The sequence below is a fragment of the Periplaneta americana genome, chromosome 4, assembly GCF_040183065.1.
Source record: "Periplaneta americana isolate PAMFEO1 chromosome 4, P.americana_PAMFEO1_priV1, whole genome shotgun sequence".
NCBI classification, from domain to species: domain Eukaryota; kingdom Metazoa; phylum Arthropoda; class Insecta; order Blattodea; family Blattidae; genus Periplaneta; species Periplaneta americana.
Window position 1 is genome coordinate 113535030 of NC_091120.1, and position 15276 is coordinate 113550305.

At 36.0% G+C, this 15276-nt stretch overlaps 1 protein-coding gene across 6 annotated transcripts in view; it reads right to left on the bottom strand.

The window, feature by feature from the left end:
- Positions 1 to 15276, bottom strand: part of LOC138698122 (transducin-like enhancer protein 4) — an 814654-nt gene that overhangs the window by 242093 nt on the left and 557285 nt on the right. The window lies entirely within an intron of this gene.

Sequence of the window (15276 nt, forward strand, 5' to 3'; positions counted from 1 at the left end):
TTTGTTTCTGGTACGTACAGTGAACAGAAAACGCTAAATACTGTAATAAAAACATTCCAAAGAAATATGGAATTATCCATGCGGCGAAGAGATACTGGCCGTCTTATTAAGAAATTAATTAGCAATTATATGGATAAGGAAAATATGTGGCATAATTCTTGTTTTTAATAGGATGAGGACGATTTTGACGATAATTTATGCAAGAGTCCCTAAGATTGTTACCGTTTCAGTAATAATAATAATAATAATAATAATAATAATAATAATAATACTAATAATAATAATAATAATAATAATAATGTCTCCGAGTTAACGATATCAAAAGGTTATTATGACTTGCGGTGTTGTACTTCCCGTCCCATCAATTGCAATGACAATAAGAGCCCTTACTGTGTCCCACTAGCACTAATAAGTAGTAATATACTTAGTTGTAGTAGTAGCAGAAATAGTAGTAGTAGTAGTAGTAGTAGTAGTAGTAGTAGTAGTAGTAGTAGTAGTAGTAGTAGTAGTAGTAGTAGTACTAAAGTGTTAAATTCCTTGCCAACATAGGTCATCAACAAGACAACGCCGTTAAAATGTGTTTCCCTCACACATTTAACTGCTTTGCATATTAATGCTTTACTCATCTCTACTGATTCCTTTTCCAAGTTCTCTTTATTTTTCCTTGTGGATTCCACTCTATTGAGTTGATCTTTCTTGAAATACCTCCTATCCAGTTCCATTTCTCTCTCAAAATGTGTTACGTGATCTGGGTTTCGTTTGTTCTATTTGATAATTTTACGTTTGAGATTGTATCAGGCTAGCTGCTGTGTAGGATTTTCAACTAGTACACGTGTACCTACTTTGTTTCGTTTCTTGTACTGGCGTATTAATCTCAAATATCGGTGTCATTGGTAGAGAGATTTCTGCGAACAATTTGGTAGCGTGGTGCGTAAAAGTGTAGTTCTATAATACGAGTATGATATTGTTTTAGTTCAAGTAGGTACGTAGATCTACCTATTTCCATGTCTATCGTCACAGATAAATACATTTTACTTCAAAATATGTATAATAATATTTACCTTATTATATTATTACAGAAATGATATATCGAGAAATGGAAATGTTTTAAAATACATTATTAGTAAGCGTTACTTTACAGTTGGACGGAGATATGCAACAATACACCACGCGACAATTTGAAAAATAATGAGATATTTGTACAAATCTATTGCTGGCTGGATAATTTAACTAAGAAAAAATCAAGACTGAGATATCTGCACTATGTTGTCATTTATAAATAAAATTCGTTTATTGCATAAAGTTTATTTATTTATTTTATTTTGCAATATCAAATTAACTGTTGGTCTGTTATTAAAAGTCGGTTAGTCTTTTTTTATTATTATTTGTAACATTCATACTATTACAAAAATAGCATAATACGCTTTGCATAAAATATTTAATAAATACCCAAATTTACTTCAATGGTGAATATCTCGAAAACATGTTTTCGTCGCTTGGTCTCTTATTGCGTAACTCCGTCCAATTTATAGTATAACTTAATATGCATTTGCACGACGCAATGTGATCCTACTTCGTTTAATGTCAACTTGGTGAGAAGCTGTCTGTGATATCTGATAACGATAACTTTTTTCTTATGTTACGAGTTGTTTAGCCTGTAACTCAAAACTATGGTCCACGGTCAGGAGAAATAATGAGACCATTGCTTCTTATCTCGTTCTAACATTTCCGAAACAGCTGAGTCACCCATAGTCTTACGTTTCAAGACACAAACATAAGTAAAGGGTAAGGGTTAGAGAGCACCTCGTAATGTAATAGATAAATAGACGAAGAAAAAAAATATCTGGGGACTTGGATAAATTATTAAGTATATATGACTCAGCAGTGAATAGATTGGTGATACAAGTTCTGCAGAGGAGTAATCCTGACACAAATTTAGAAAGCATCATATCATTATCTGACGACTGTTAATGCCAGTAATGTAAATCTCATCAATTTAGAACTGTAGTTTCACAGCCGTCACTTGCAGATGAATACAATTTAATTTGTTGACATCAGGATTAAAAGCACAGTGAATAGAATTTAGAGGAAATTTACATTACCATTGAAGATGTTTAGTTTTTTTTTTCTTTCTTTTACGTGAAACGTCTATGTTCGAGGTAAAAAAAGGAGCAGATTGTAATGTTTTAACTTGAAAAGTTTATTTTGACGACACTCGTGGTACAATCTATTCCATTAATGCCGTCATGTTTTGAAGTTTTGTTTACATTCGGTACTTCATCCCCCTCTCACTGCTATTCTGGTAAGTGTAGTTGGCCGATTCTCTCGTAAATGCGTAGTCCCATTCCCTCCCGAAAACAAGGTACAGGTCTATTCTCTTTCATTTGAAATAAAATTATGGGAGGTTATGGGTCAACTACCTCCCTCCCTCCCATCTGAAATGGAAACAACTTCCCGTACCACTTACAGACTGCGGACTGTCATAAGTTCAAATTAATATCACGTATATTAACTTGCACTTCCGGTGTGGTTAAAAATTATGTTTCCATTGTTTGTAAAATTAAAAAAGAATAGCATTAACTTGCAGAACTTGTTCATATTAATGAGGTAAGATAAAATACAAAACATATTTATACATTTGTATATCCATGCTGCTTCAAATAAATACTCTGACATATCGCGATAGGCGACTGCAGATACGTACCCCAGAATAGACAGTTCACCTTTATCAAAACTATTGATGAAGGACTGAAGTTTGTTGATCTTATTAATATTAGAAAACTTAGGCTTTGCAGGCTGTTTCATAGCAGAATTTATTTTTATCTTTGTGTGTATTTGCATCTTCTTTAAAACTTCAATGAAAGTATAAATGTCCAGATAGGCTACATAAGAATATGAATTGAACTTGGAGTGAAAGCTTTCACAGGCATTAGTAGTTAGTTCCGTAAAAGCACATTTTTTGGCCCATATAATTAGTGGAAATATTGAATATTCGGATATATGAGGGGTTCACAACGAGAGTGGACCAAGTCCGTCTGGAATAATTCTGAGAAATTGAGTTCCTGGCTCACGCTTAGCAACCTTCATCTTCCATAAGAAATGCTGCCCTCTGTTGAGTAACGAGTTATGGACTTTATTTTTTATTGCAATGAATAAAGCTAAGTATTCTTCATCCGAAATTGTATTAATCCACAAACTGACCACTGGTGGACTTTGTCCACTCTGGTTGTGAGCCCCTCACATAATTGTCACATAAGTAATCACAAAATGTAAGTAGTTTCTCACAGTGAGTTCACAAAATAATATTGCTCTGTGTACAGTAATGAGCAGGGAACGGATTTATATGGACTAAAAATATATGAAATATGTAAATATATATGTAGTTATTTTTACCAAAATATGGAATTAAATATGGATTTTTACCAAAATATGGAATTAAATATGGACTTAAAATTATAAAAAAATGACTATGTACGTTAAATATTGGTACATTTTAATCAAACTAAACAAAAAATATAATGGACGTACCTTATCTTCCAATGTAGTTTCAACAAAACACAATTTTTATTGTCTGTTACCATAACAATAGGTTACAAACATTTCTTTCAAGTGCTGAAAAGTGAATCTTCTTCTATTGTCTCTGAGGATAGATTTATACTGACTAAAAGAGCGTTCGACGTCACAAGAAGTAACTGGTACATAATTCAATTTCACAATGTCTGCTGGGGATAAGTCCAAGTTAATCTTCACTGTTGATTCACCACTCATCACAGCAACAACCTTTTGTAGTTCTTCATATCCAGGGTTTTTTGAAAGTACAGTGTCCACCTTAGCTCTTACTGCATCTGCAACTTTACCTCTACCACGATTCAGTTGTTCCACAGTACTATTTATAATTTCAAAACTTTCAGATAGTGAAAGGTGCCTATTTTGGAGACTTTTGAGCGTTTTTATGATGCATGAAAATGTATGCTGAATGTGAGCTAAGTCATTCTTCACACTTATGTCACAGGTAACTGTTTTCGCAGTATCAATTGAGACTGCATCTTCAGAGTCCAATGCAAGGAGAACATTGTTAATAGAGTCTATATGTTCGGCATAATATTCAACTGCTTCTAGCCATGTACCCCATCTAGTTAAAATTGGCTTTGGTGGCAATGGAATTTCAGGGTACATTTCTTTCAACACGTTAACTCTACTGGGAGCTTTGAGAAATACTTTTTTCCACTGATGAAATCAACAAATCTACTTTAGGGAAATTGTCTCTGACCACTTCTGCCACACGATGAAATGCATGCGCCACACAAGTAAAATGAGTCAATTTAGGATATACAACAGATAATGCTTGTCCAGCTTTGACCATATAAGGGGCAGCATCGCTAATAAAGAATAACACATTATCGTACATAATACCCTTTGGCCACAGGATACCCATAGCTTCGTTGAACAGTTTAACTATAGTTTTGTTATTGCACTTTTCTAGAACATCACAATGTAAAAGAATTCGTTCAGAATATTGTTCACTTAACAAACCGATAACTACATTACCAACAAGTCTACCTTCTTTGTCGGGAGTCTCATCAATGGAAACCCAAATTGAACTATCTTTAATTTCATCTCTTATCTTCTGTATTGTCTCATCGTAGATGGATGGAGCATACGTCTTCCTAAGTGTTGACTCATCCGGGATTGTATGTTGAGTATATTTTTCAAGGAATTCCCTGAAGACCTTATTCTTTAGTTTGTAGAGAGGAATATCAGCAGAGATGAGAGAACGGCACAGGTCGATGTTAAACTCAGATCTTACATTCGATGTTGTTGGTTGTGTTAAAAACAATTGTCTCTGCTTGGAATTTAGTTGTTTGTTGGCCTGATGTTTACTAGTTGTAATGTGTTGTTGCACCAGGAACTTTTGTGTAGATGATACTGCACACTGACACAAATTACAAAATAATATTTTATTGTCAGTTGATAAACCATCTTCTTTAAATTCTGAAATGTAACTTGTTAGTTTTGATTTTAAATTGACTGAATGACGTACTTTTGGCATATTTACCGTCTTTATAGTATGATTTACAAAACTGAACCTATGTGTACTCTGACTGGCATTTAACTGTTGAGCTGCACAACTGAAGTCTGTTAAAAATTTTAAATTAAATTAATACAGTTTTGTAACTTACTTTCCCATTGTTGATAGGACTGCTAATTTTCAAATAACTCTGATGTTAAAGGGATTACTGAACATGTGTTTAAATCTCTATTGTTGAAATGTATTTTTAAAAGTTAATGGAATTTTGTTTTGTTTTATTGTTAAACCTAATATAATATGGACTGTTTTATATGAAATATGGAAAATATATGGAAATTAACGAAAATATGTACTAAACTCTAAAATATGGAAAAATATGGAAAATAAAAGTAGGATTTTTCAACCCTACACATTGTGAAACATAAAGATAATGCAAAATATAAATTATATTAGCTTTATAAGTAAATATGTATTTACATATAAATCCTTTCCCTGGTAATGAGGAAGGAAGAGAGCTACTTGTATTTCTAAATAAAATTTAACCGGAAGGGAATGGGGATATTATTATATTTGGACTTTAATCGACTGGGAGAGAATTGGTCTGTGGAAATTGACCGCGGGAGGGAACTCACCCACATACCTGGTAAGTACTACCCGACAAAACAAACTTCCAGCGTGGAAAATTTGTGAACAACGCTGTGACGTCATCGTATCGTAACAAAACAGACACCTGGTCGACTGAAGCGCTCTGATCTACAAGGCCAAGTCGGAAGTTCGTCTTGTCGGCTAATATGTACACCTACAAGACACAGAGATAGCCTATGAGTAGTGGCGTTCCGCTGCACCTGTAAGAAGTAGGCATACATCGTAAACAAGTTCTAATTTATAATGACGGCTCAGCTGTTACTCTAGCATGAACACCACTGAAAACCGGAATACACATTACAGGCGAGTCAAGCCTCACGTGCACGACAGGGTTGGTGTACAAGACGTAGTTTCTTTCATTGTGAGTACGACTAAAGAACGAGACGGCATTAATGGAATCCAGTGTGTCATGGAAATAAGTGTTAAGTGGTTTTTCACATGGTTCGTCTCGCTCCATTCTTTAATGTGCCCCGAGATTTTCTGTCTGTGCTGTTTCGGGTACTCGTGCGCAGCTTGCTTAATTACAGACACTTAATGTTCTTTCTAGTGAATGGGTCTATCGGTTCTTCCCCCTACAAAATTTACTGAGTCCCTTATTTGGGACAGCGTGAACGATGTGAGACAAGTGGCCTTGAGGCTAGGAGCTCAAGTAAAGTTTAAGATGAATCCTAAGAGCCCTTACAAGCACGCAATCTCGTATACCTTTTAATTAACACTCCTCTTTTTACCCTCGTTGGTTCATTCATTTATCACACACTAGTCATGGAAATATTTGTTATATGAGCTGTGCATCTTTTGACACGGAAAATGGTCGCCCTTCTGTAGCGTAAATTTGTCTTACGTGTCGTTCGGCTTAACGCGCAATTCGCCATCAAAACGACAAAATTAAGCATAGAAGATGAAATAAAGTCGTAGCAGCAACGTACAGTGTAACTCCAATTATACGGACTAATAGGGGGTAGTATGATCCGGATATGCAGGAATCCGGATAATTGGGTCGGAAATGAAAAGACTCTAGAAACAACAGTAGTAAGCTACTGCATGTATTAAAAGTGCAAAATGACTATAGGCCTACAGTTTATAATGAACAAAGTTACACATATTCAAACAAAATAGAACTTTACTTATGTAATGTAGTACAGTACACGAAATAAAAAACCTAAACATATGCAACTTTCTTTGAATAAACAATTTCAAACTGTCCTGAAACGTGATTCGGATAATTGGAGTTCTAGTGTATTTGTATGTCACGAAACTACATATTCCCTACAAAGCCTTTATGACTTAGCTGGTTTCAAAGACCGGAGTTCGAATCTCTCTATGTAAAACGTATGCGTATAAACAGCGTACACGAAGATTATTTTTAATTGGTTATTTTAAGACGTTTTTTCAACTGCAATAGTTATATAGCGTCTGAATGAGATGAATGTGATAATTCCAGCGAAATGAGTCCAGGGTCCAGAGCCAAAAGTTACCCAGCATTTGCTTTTAATGGGTTAAGGGAAAACTCCGGATAAAACATCAACCAGGTAACTTCCCTAACCAGGATTTGAACCCAGACCTGCCCGTTTTACGGTCAGGCATGCTGACCGTGTACACAATTATTCCCGAGCTATTCCGACGTTGGACTTAGTTTCTGAACAGGGAACAATTTACATGTCAAGGGTGTACACACATGAATATATAAAAGATACACTACAGTGTTATAGAAAGTACACAATACACATTGTTTACTTTTACTTTAATTCCAGTACAGATGTTTTACACAATTATCGGGACTTCCTTAAACGCCGTCATATTTTAAAGAATATGTTGTTTGAGTTCAAAATTGTAGTATTACACTGGGTGAAGGTAGCATCTTAGCATTTCCTTGTGATGTTAGTCCTATAATTTATACAGAATGGAAGAGAAATAATCCTGTAGATTGAAAGGGGCTATAGGGTACATTTAAATGAATAGAAAACCTATATTACGTTTGGTGATTAAATGCACGATTAATATTACAAAATTAAGTTGAAGTTTCAGCAGTCTGGCAACATCGCCGCTAACACAGTCCTCTTTTTTTCGTAATACAGCTATAAGAATTCTGTCTTCTTACGTGAATTACCTCACTCCTCCGTCTCTGGCTACAAAGTTGCAATCTGGTTGCATCGTTCAGTGGCTTGAAATTACCGGTTTTTAAATGAAATTTACATGAAAACCGCCCACGCTATTAAAATATGCCAGAGGGATAATTATTATTTATTCGATTTTCTATCGATATGGACAAAATTCACGATTCTACTCCTAATAGTTACCGAATAAAAGGGTGTTACACATTTGGAAACTTGTTTGTTTTTTCCTGAGAAAACTGTGAACTTTCCATCAATATGGTATTATACTTTTTTGTTACAACGTGAGCTATTCGCTCTGAAAATCTTCAGGGTTATTTCACTTCCATTCTGTATGTATCCTCTAATGATTTTCTACTCATCTTCACTATAAGAATCTTGCATATGTATAATGAGTGATAAATAAACAAAGAAACAATTTCTGTTTATTTTCCTAGCCTCTAGGGTTAAATCTATATAAATACCTGTAGTTTTATGTCTTTATTCCTCTCGGTAAAACAGTAAATGGAAATGAACTTATAACCCTGGTCGATGATAATTTACATTACTTCACAGTTTTTTAAACTCGTGTACAATAAATATGCTGTTAGTTTAATTGCTACTGGAAATGATAAAGGCTATTAAATTCAATATAAATACGTTTCAATAATCGACCATGAATGGGTCTACGTCTGCTTCACGAATCGAAACACTTGAGATTAGCTGCGGCAACCAGGATTTTATTACGCGGGAGGCTATCCGCTCAACCATAAAGAGATATTCTATACCTCAAATAGCAATATAAATTTAATGGGATCAGTAAATTTTAATCATTTAACACCCCCTACCTATTCACATTATCCTTACTCACGCTATATTGCTTGGTATAACAAGCATACAGGTATATGTATAAAGATCTGCTGTGGCTCTAGTGACAGCACTCACAGGTACAAACCAAGCTAACCCTTTCAATTCCAGGCAGTGAACTGGAGATACTGTACATCTATCTCCCTTACGCAGTAACTGGATGTGTCTCCATCCTCTGTCCTGTATTGTCTCAAGCGGCAGCAATGCACCGTGCTGACAATTTAGTCAGGGAGAATAGTTTCTTATGAATAACATTGGCTCGTATTTTTCTCAAGAAGACGGAACAAAGTCCTTAAAATTATAATGTTGACGGTGACGATGATATTTATATGCGAACCAGTGATTTCATCGTCAATATCGCATCGTGTGATGTGTGTTCACATACGTAAAAAAATAAACACGTCAGCAAAGAGAAGCCCATAACTAAACAGAGCTCGCCAAATATTGAACCGACAATGAAAGCATATGTAATCGCCCGCTCACGTCCGTATAGTAAAATCCTGTCGGTTGGTTTATTCCATTATTTAACTATGTCCAATCAATTTGTAGGAAACCCGGTGTCTATTCTGTTTTACTGATGTCATGTTTAGCAAACTCCTCATTTACTGATGCTTTCTTATTTTGTTAAAAAAAATGTACAACAAATGTTTTAAAGGTTTCTCACTTCATAGGTCCTTAAAGACTTGTAACTCTTCTTCCATATCACGATTGTATGCACTTCGTACAGTATATCCAATCTTTACTTTACTTTCAATATTACATATCACATAAAACTCAAACGTAAAAGCAATTAATTAATTCTGTCATGTGATTTAGTAATTAATTCTGTCATGTGATTTAGAACTACTACTGTATAAGTTAACACAAACGTATAACGTTTAAACGAATATTAAGTGCAAAAAGTGATTGAATTCTCTCGAGGGCTGAAATATTTTCGAATCTATTCGGAGAAAGCTCCATTAACGAAATTTGAGTCATTCCATTGTTTCAGCAATACTACTGTGCATAAGGAACTTGTTGAAGCTAGACCTCTATGACGGTGCTGCCTGATACCATCAGGTTAGTACGGCAATGTCCATACTGTTTATGCTATTACGTAGGATTCAGCGAGATTGGTAAAGTTGTCAAAAAAATGTGACCGCTTTCTAGAATCTAAGGTCGCTTCGGATATCTTCGCTACAAATCGGAGACAGGCGATGCTACATGTTGTTGAACCACGTGTCATGATAACTACAGTTATAACTGAAATGTTCTGCGTGCTACTATTGTACCGTAGTGGTAACGTTCCGGATTGGTACTCATGAGGTCGTGCGTTCGAAGACAATCTAATGCGTTTTATGTTGTTCTTTTTTAAGAGAGAGAGAGAGGGAGAGAGAGAGAGAGAAAATATAATTGCTCCTGTCTCTTTTATGATTGTTACTAATTAACATTAGGTTCATGAATATATTATGCCATGACTTTATCATTATTTATTATGGCATTATGGCTGCAAATGAAAAGAAAAAGATTGTATTTTCAACAAAAAATCTTTCGTGGCATAGACAAAACAAAACAATGGAAAAAAAGGACAAACCTTCTCACAAAAAAATTTTGTCAAAAGCTTTAACAATCATTTACTTTTGGTATAAAAAATACTGACACAATGATTGTTTCTAAACTATAATTTAATTCAATAAAAATCTTTATAATTTTCTCATGAAATTTCGGCAAGTGTGTGGGACTGGTGCCTACCCAGCATCGTGATGAATTTGGGGAGCTACGACAGGTAGCGAAATTCGGATTCGAAGACCAGCTATAACGGCAGCTGAAAATATCATTGTGCTGACCACACAATACCTCCGTTCTGATTGATGATCGTTTACCTTTGTTGACAGATGTAGACATGAGCCCAGCAGTAGGCTGGTAGGACTTGAACCTACATAAGCTATAGTGTACCGGAAAAAATAAAGAATTTAACACTCGCTTACACAGTTAACAGGTTAATCCACTTTTACAGATACAAGGCGTATAAAAATACATAGCGAGTCGCTCCTGACTGGTGTAACATTTTCTTCACGATTTAAGTGTTAAAAATAAGCTTCAAGGAAAACAAAGGTAGTAACAAAGCCACTAACAATAAAAGGCACTTACGACAAAAAAAAAGGGGGCAAAAATATGAAATGTAAAACCTCACTACATGACACCATTATGCTAAGGGTATACTGTACTGCATATCGACTCTTGAATTCTCAAAATGTTCAGTGGTATAAAATACTCATCTTTCTCGATATTCAAAGTCTAGTTGTGACAAGAGATGTTCCATGTTTATTTAAACAGTTTCAAGCAGACTATAGGAGGTATTTTCAACCCCTAAATAGCCAAACGTCATTACCTGTATGAATAAATAATTGTAAATTATTATTAGTCTGCACCTGACGAGATTCTTCTAAGTAGTATAAACCGGGTCTCTTGGGTACAAAACCGACTCACTATACAGTTGTTTCGCTTACGAAGTTCACATAAAAATAAATCAATACTAAAGAAGGTCTTGGCAAATTTTCTGTCGGGTGAATCACATTAGGAACGCAGTGAGAAACCCGAAGCCCCTGTGGTAAAAACGTGGAAAGAGTTGCGCGGTTTGCTCGTCTCTTGTTTGTAAGGCGAGACGCGCGCAGGCACACATCTCTCACGTCACGTTCCCCTCATATAAAACGAGAGTCAATATTTGACGATATCCCAATGATAGAAAACCTATCTTGATCCATCTCGTCTTCTCTTTCTAAGAGGACGGACAGTGTGGGCAATATGTCGCGTTCTGCCAGCGCAAAGCAAACACTTGTCGTTCTCCAAGACCCCTGAATACGGTATAACAGTGTACTGGCGAGCATGCTGTCAAGACTGAAACCCTGGTTCACAATAAAAGAAGTGGCACCAAGATGACACACATTTTTATTTTAGTTGGTTATTTAAGGACGCTGCATCAACTACTGGATTATTTAGAATTGGTGATGGTGAGATGAGACCAGGTAGCTCAGTTCATAAAGTAACTGCCTATGGAATGAACGATCCTGGGATCAATTCCTGGTGATTGCGAAATTTTCGCCGAATCTATAACTCAGTCACTAGCTCGCTGATCTTCCACCTAGGTGGTCCAGATTCGATCTCCAGTCAGGTCGTGATAGAATTTGTGATGAACAAATCAGATTTTCCAGAGAGCTTTTCTCTGGATACTCCCGTTTCCTTCTATCATTCCATCAGCACCACCTCACCCATATTTCATCTATACTGTACCACATACACGGTAACATGACACTGCGCAACACATCTAAAGCATAGCTACCCCATTGATATCAAAGACAGGTATATTGCAGTCATTTTGATAATGTTATTCTATTTACGAAAATCACCATATGCACGTGATATAAAATATGTTAAAATGCATTAGTGGAATATTGAAACTCCTTCCTTTTAAATTTAAAGGGATAATAAAGGAATAATAAATTGTTGTACAACAAATGCTTCCTGTTCTTCGCTATACCTACTCCGAATTTTACTGAATCCGAAACAGAAAAAAGTGACAAGGGATATGAGGAAATCCCTATGATTGTACGTAACATCTTTACAAGATTTAGGGTAACAGAATTAGCCACTGTGGATCAGGTCTCGGCATAGCTCAGATGGTAAGAGCACTCAGCGCGCCAAGCTGAAGGCTCTGGGTTCGATTCCCGGTGGCGGAACGAATTTTTCTCCATTAATAATTCACAGAATTAAGATAAATTAATTTCTTGTAAGATTTAAGTATGTCTAATGAACGGAATGAAGTAAGCTATGAATAACAGTCAATCTTCCTTCTCCAACAAATAATAATACTAGTCCAGTAATAATAGAACATAATGATAATGCACTAAATAGAATGCACTATCAAGACAAGTAAAGCACTATTTTCGAGCCACAGACAATTAAAAATCAATTGGTATACTGTATAGACTACATGCACATGAGATTATCCCGTAAGTATTGTTATTGTTATTTTTGTTCATATGTACATGTGTAACGCCAAACTTGTAACTTTCTACAGTTAGGCATGTATTGTTAACACGTCTGTTAAACGCGTACGTGTCAAAGAACGACTGAACATTTCCTTTTAAATTTATTGCAAATCCCACTCCATGGATTATAATAAATTCTTCCAAGTGCGTTATGTACAGTATTGGCAAAAAAAAAAAAAAAAACGGACTGACCCTTGTAGCTGATTTCAGAGCCTTGTTCACTCCAGAGCACGATAGACTGGTAACTAAGACTTTCGTGGTTCGAATCCTGCCTGGGAAGGAAACTTTTTTTTTGTTCCTTATTCAAATTTATTCCCAATATTTTTCGAGTGCAGCGATATTTTACCAATTAATTAACTTATTATTCCCAGAGCATGAATTTTACCAGCAATGGAAAAGTATTGGGAATAAATTTAAATAGGGAACAAAAAAGAGTTTCCCAGGCAGGATTCGAACCACGAAAGTCTTAGTTACTAGTCTATCGTGCTCTGGCGTGAACAAGGCTCTGAAATCAGCTACAAGAGTCGGTCCGCTTTTTTTTTTGCAACTACTGTACATATATTAGGACTCCCGTGTATATAGGAATGGACTCGTCCACATTGTTAAGTTCATAGCGTATAACGTACCGGTAAGCATTTCCATGGCGATCGAAATGACGTCAGTGTAATTTCCGTTTCAACAAATACTTCATTTTTCTATTAATGTTGGTCGAAAATAGGCGTTACATGTCAGAAGTAGAAATAATTCGGTACAAAATAATTTCTCACATGTTTCTCCGCCGACGCTGCGTCATTCGTCTCATTTTTCAGTTGGCAAAAGATAACAAAGAAAGCAGTCTACCGATTACTGACGTGGACAGCCACTGTGTGTTTTTGAATTCAGATAATGGCACATTTGATTTTTAGTAAATATTATTACACTTCATATGCATCATAAAAGACAGATTTATTTGGTTTCCGGTGTAACATAACTCAATAGTTAACAATGCGAAACTTTTCCATCGACTTCTGAGTACAAAATAAAACATACAGGAAACAGAAATGGAGCGGAATTAATTGATTTTGTTCTCGTAAACATCTACAATATAAACGTCCTAATACAAGAAATCAATATTGTAATGACGTATGTAACGCGGTTGCACACTTCATGTTTTAATTCACAAATCGTCACGTTCTCGAAATACAGAATATATATTGACATGTAGGTCTACAGCACAAAATGATTTGAATTATTTAGCTATATGCAAGTGAAAACTATTGACATACTTAAGTTATTATTTATTTCTAGATATTCCTACATCAAAATCATTTTATGGCCCTTAGCTTAATTTTTTGTAAGCGAGATCTTTGCATTATTCATAAACGGCTTTAGTGGTCTTATAGTCACCATAGCTGTCACTGGATCTTTAAAGACGACAAATAATCTTGGGATGCGCCCTATATTTGTCCGAAGTACAGCAATATGGGAAAGAAAATTGTAATAACATGTATTGTACCATGGCAGAAATAAGATTTGTTTACTACTGCCAACTGACATAACAAAAAAAGAGAAGTAAAAATATCACAAAAGAACTGGACATAAGGCGTATATGAGGCCACAGAAGATACTGATCTGGTGAAGAAACAAGGTGTGGATAAAGAAGACTGACGATGGGGAATCGGAAGAAGTCATTAGGCAGAAATTGAGTAACTTGACAAACAGGGATCTTTCTTCTTGGCGAATGATGAATTTTTCTTGCGGTCGAACATTCCATTAAACTTCCGACAAATAATTTCCAGTACCGAAATCACCTTCTGCTACATGAGCCAGCAGCAAGATAGTGCCGATTTCCTCAGCAGAAAATATTCCTATACAAATTCTTAAGATAACATCAGTGGGAGCGGAATAAATAGAAAGGTCCCAAATTGTAGAACTGATAGTACATTAAATAACTATATCCCTGGTTAGATGGAGCTAAAAAAATTAAAGGCCGTAACTTCCCAAGTTAAGATTCAGACCAGCAACAGCATACTCATCCCATGAGTTTTCTAACTTCATGTCACATGAGAGTTCAACTTTCAACGTTGCAATTTTCTCGGTCAAGGATTTTCCGTCGCGCGAATAGATGTCTCCTCAGACTGTGAATCTGCAGAGATCTCTTATCTCTCTCTAAAACCTTGTTTTGCTCTGGGCTCGAGCTTGGTGCAATATGTATCAAACAGAGACTGATGGCATTCGATTCGCACAGCCTTTGCAATATCGTGTTCAGGAGGCGGAGGTCGGCCGAACGAGCAGCGAGGGAGGTTCGCGCAGTCAGCCAGGCAGCCGGCGGGGCGAGCAAGGAGCAGGGGATGCTTGTTGACCGAGCAGAAGACACACAGCTAGGGACTGATGCTTCTTATGCTGGCCAAACACGACCCAGAAAAAAGTCCGTGACGTCGTCAACAGAGGAGGAAGAAGAGACGTTCTCTACACACTGATTCCCAAGTTAAGATTCAGACCAGCAACAGCATACTCATCCCATGAGTTTTCTAACTCCATGTCACATGGGAGTTCAACTTTCAACGTTGCAATGTCACAAAACGACCACCACCACCATTATTATTATTATTATTATTATTATTATTATTATTATTAT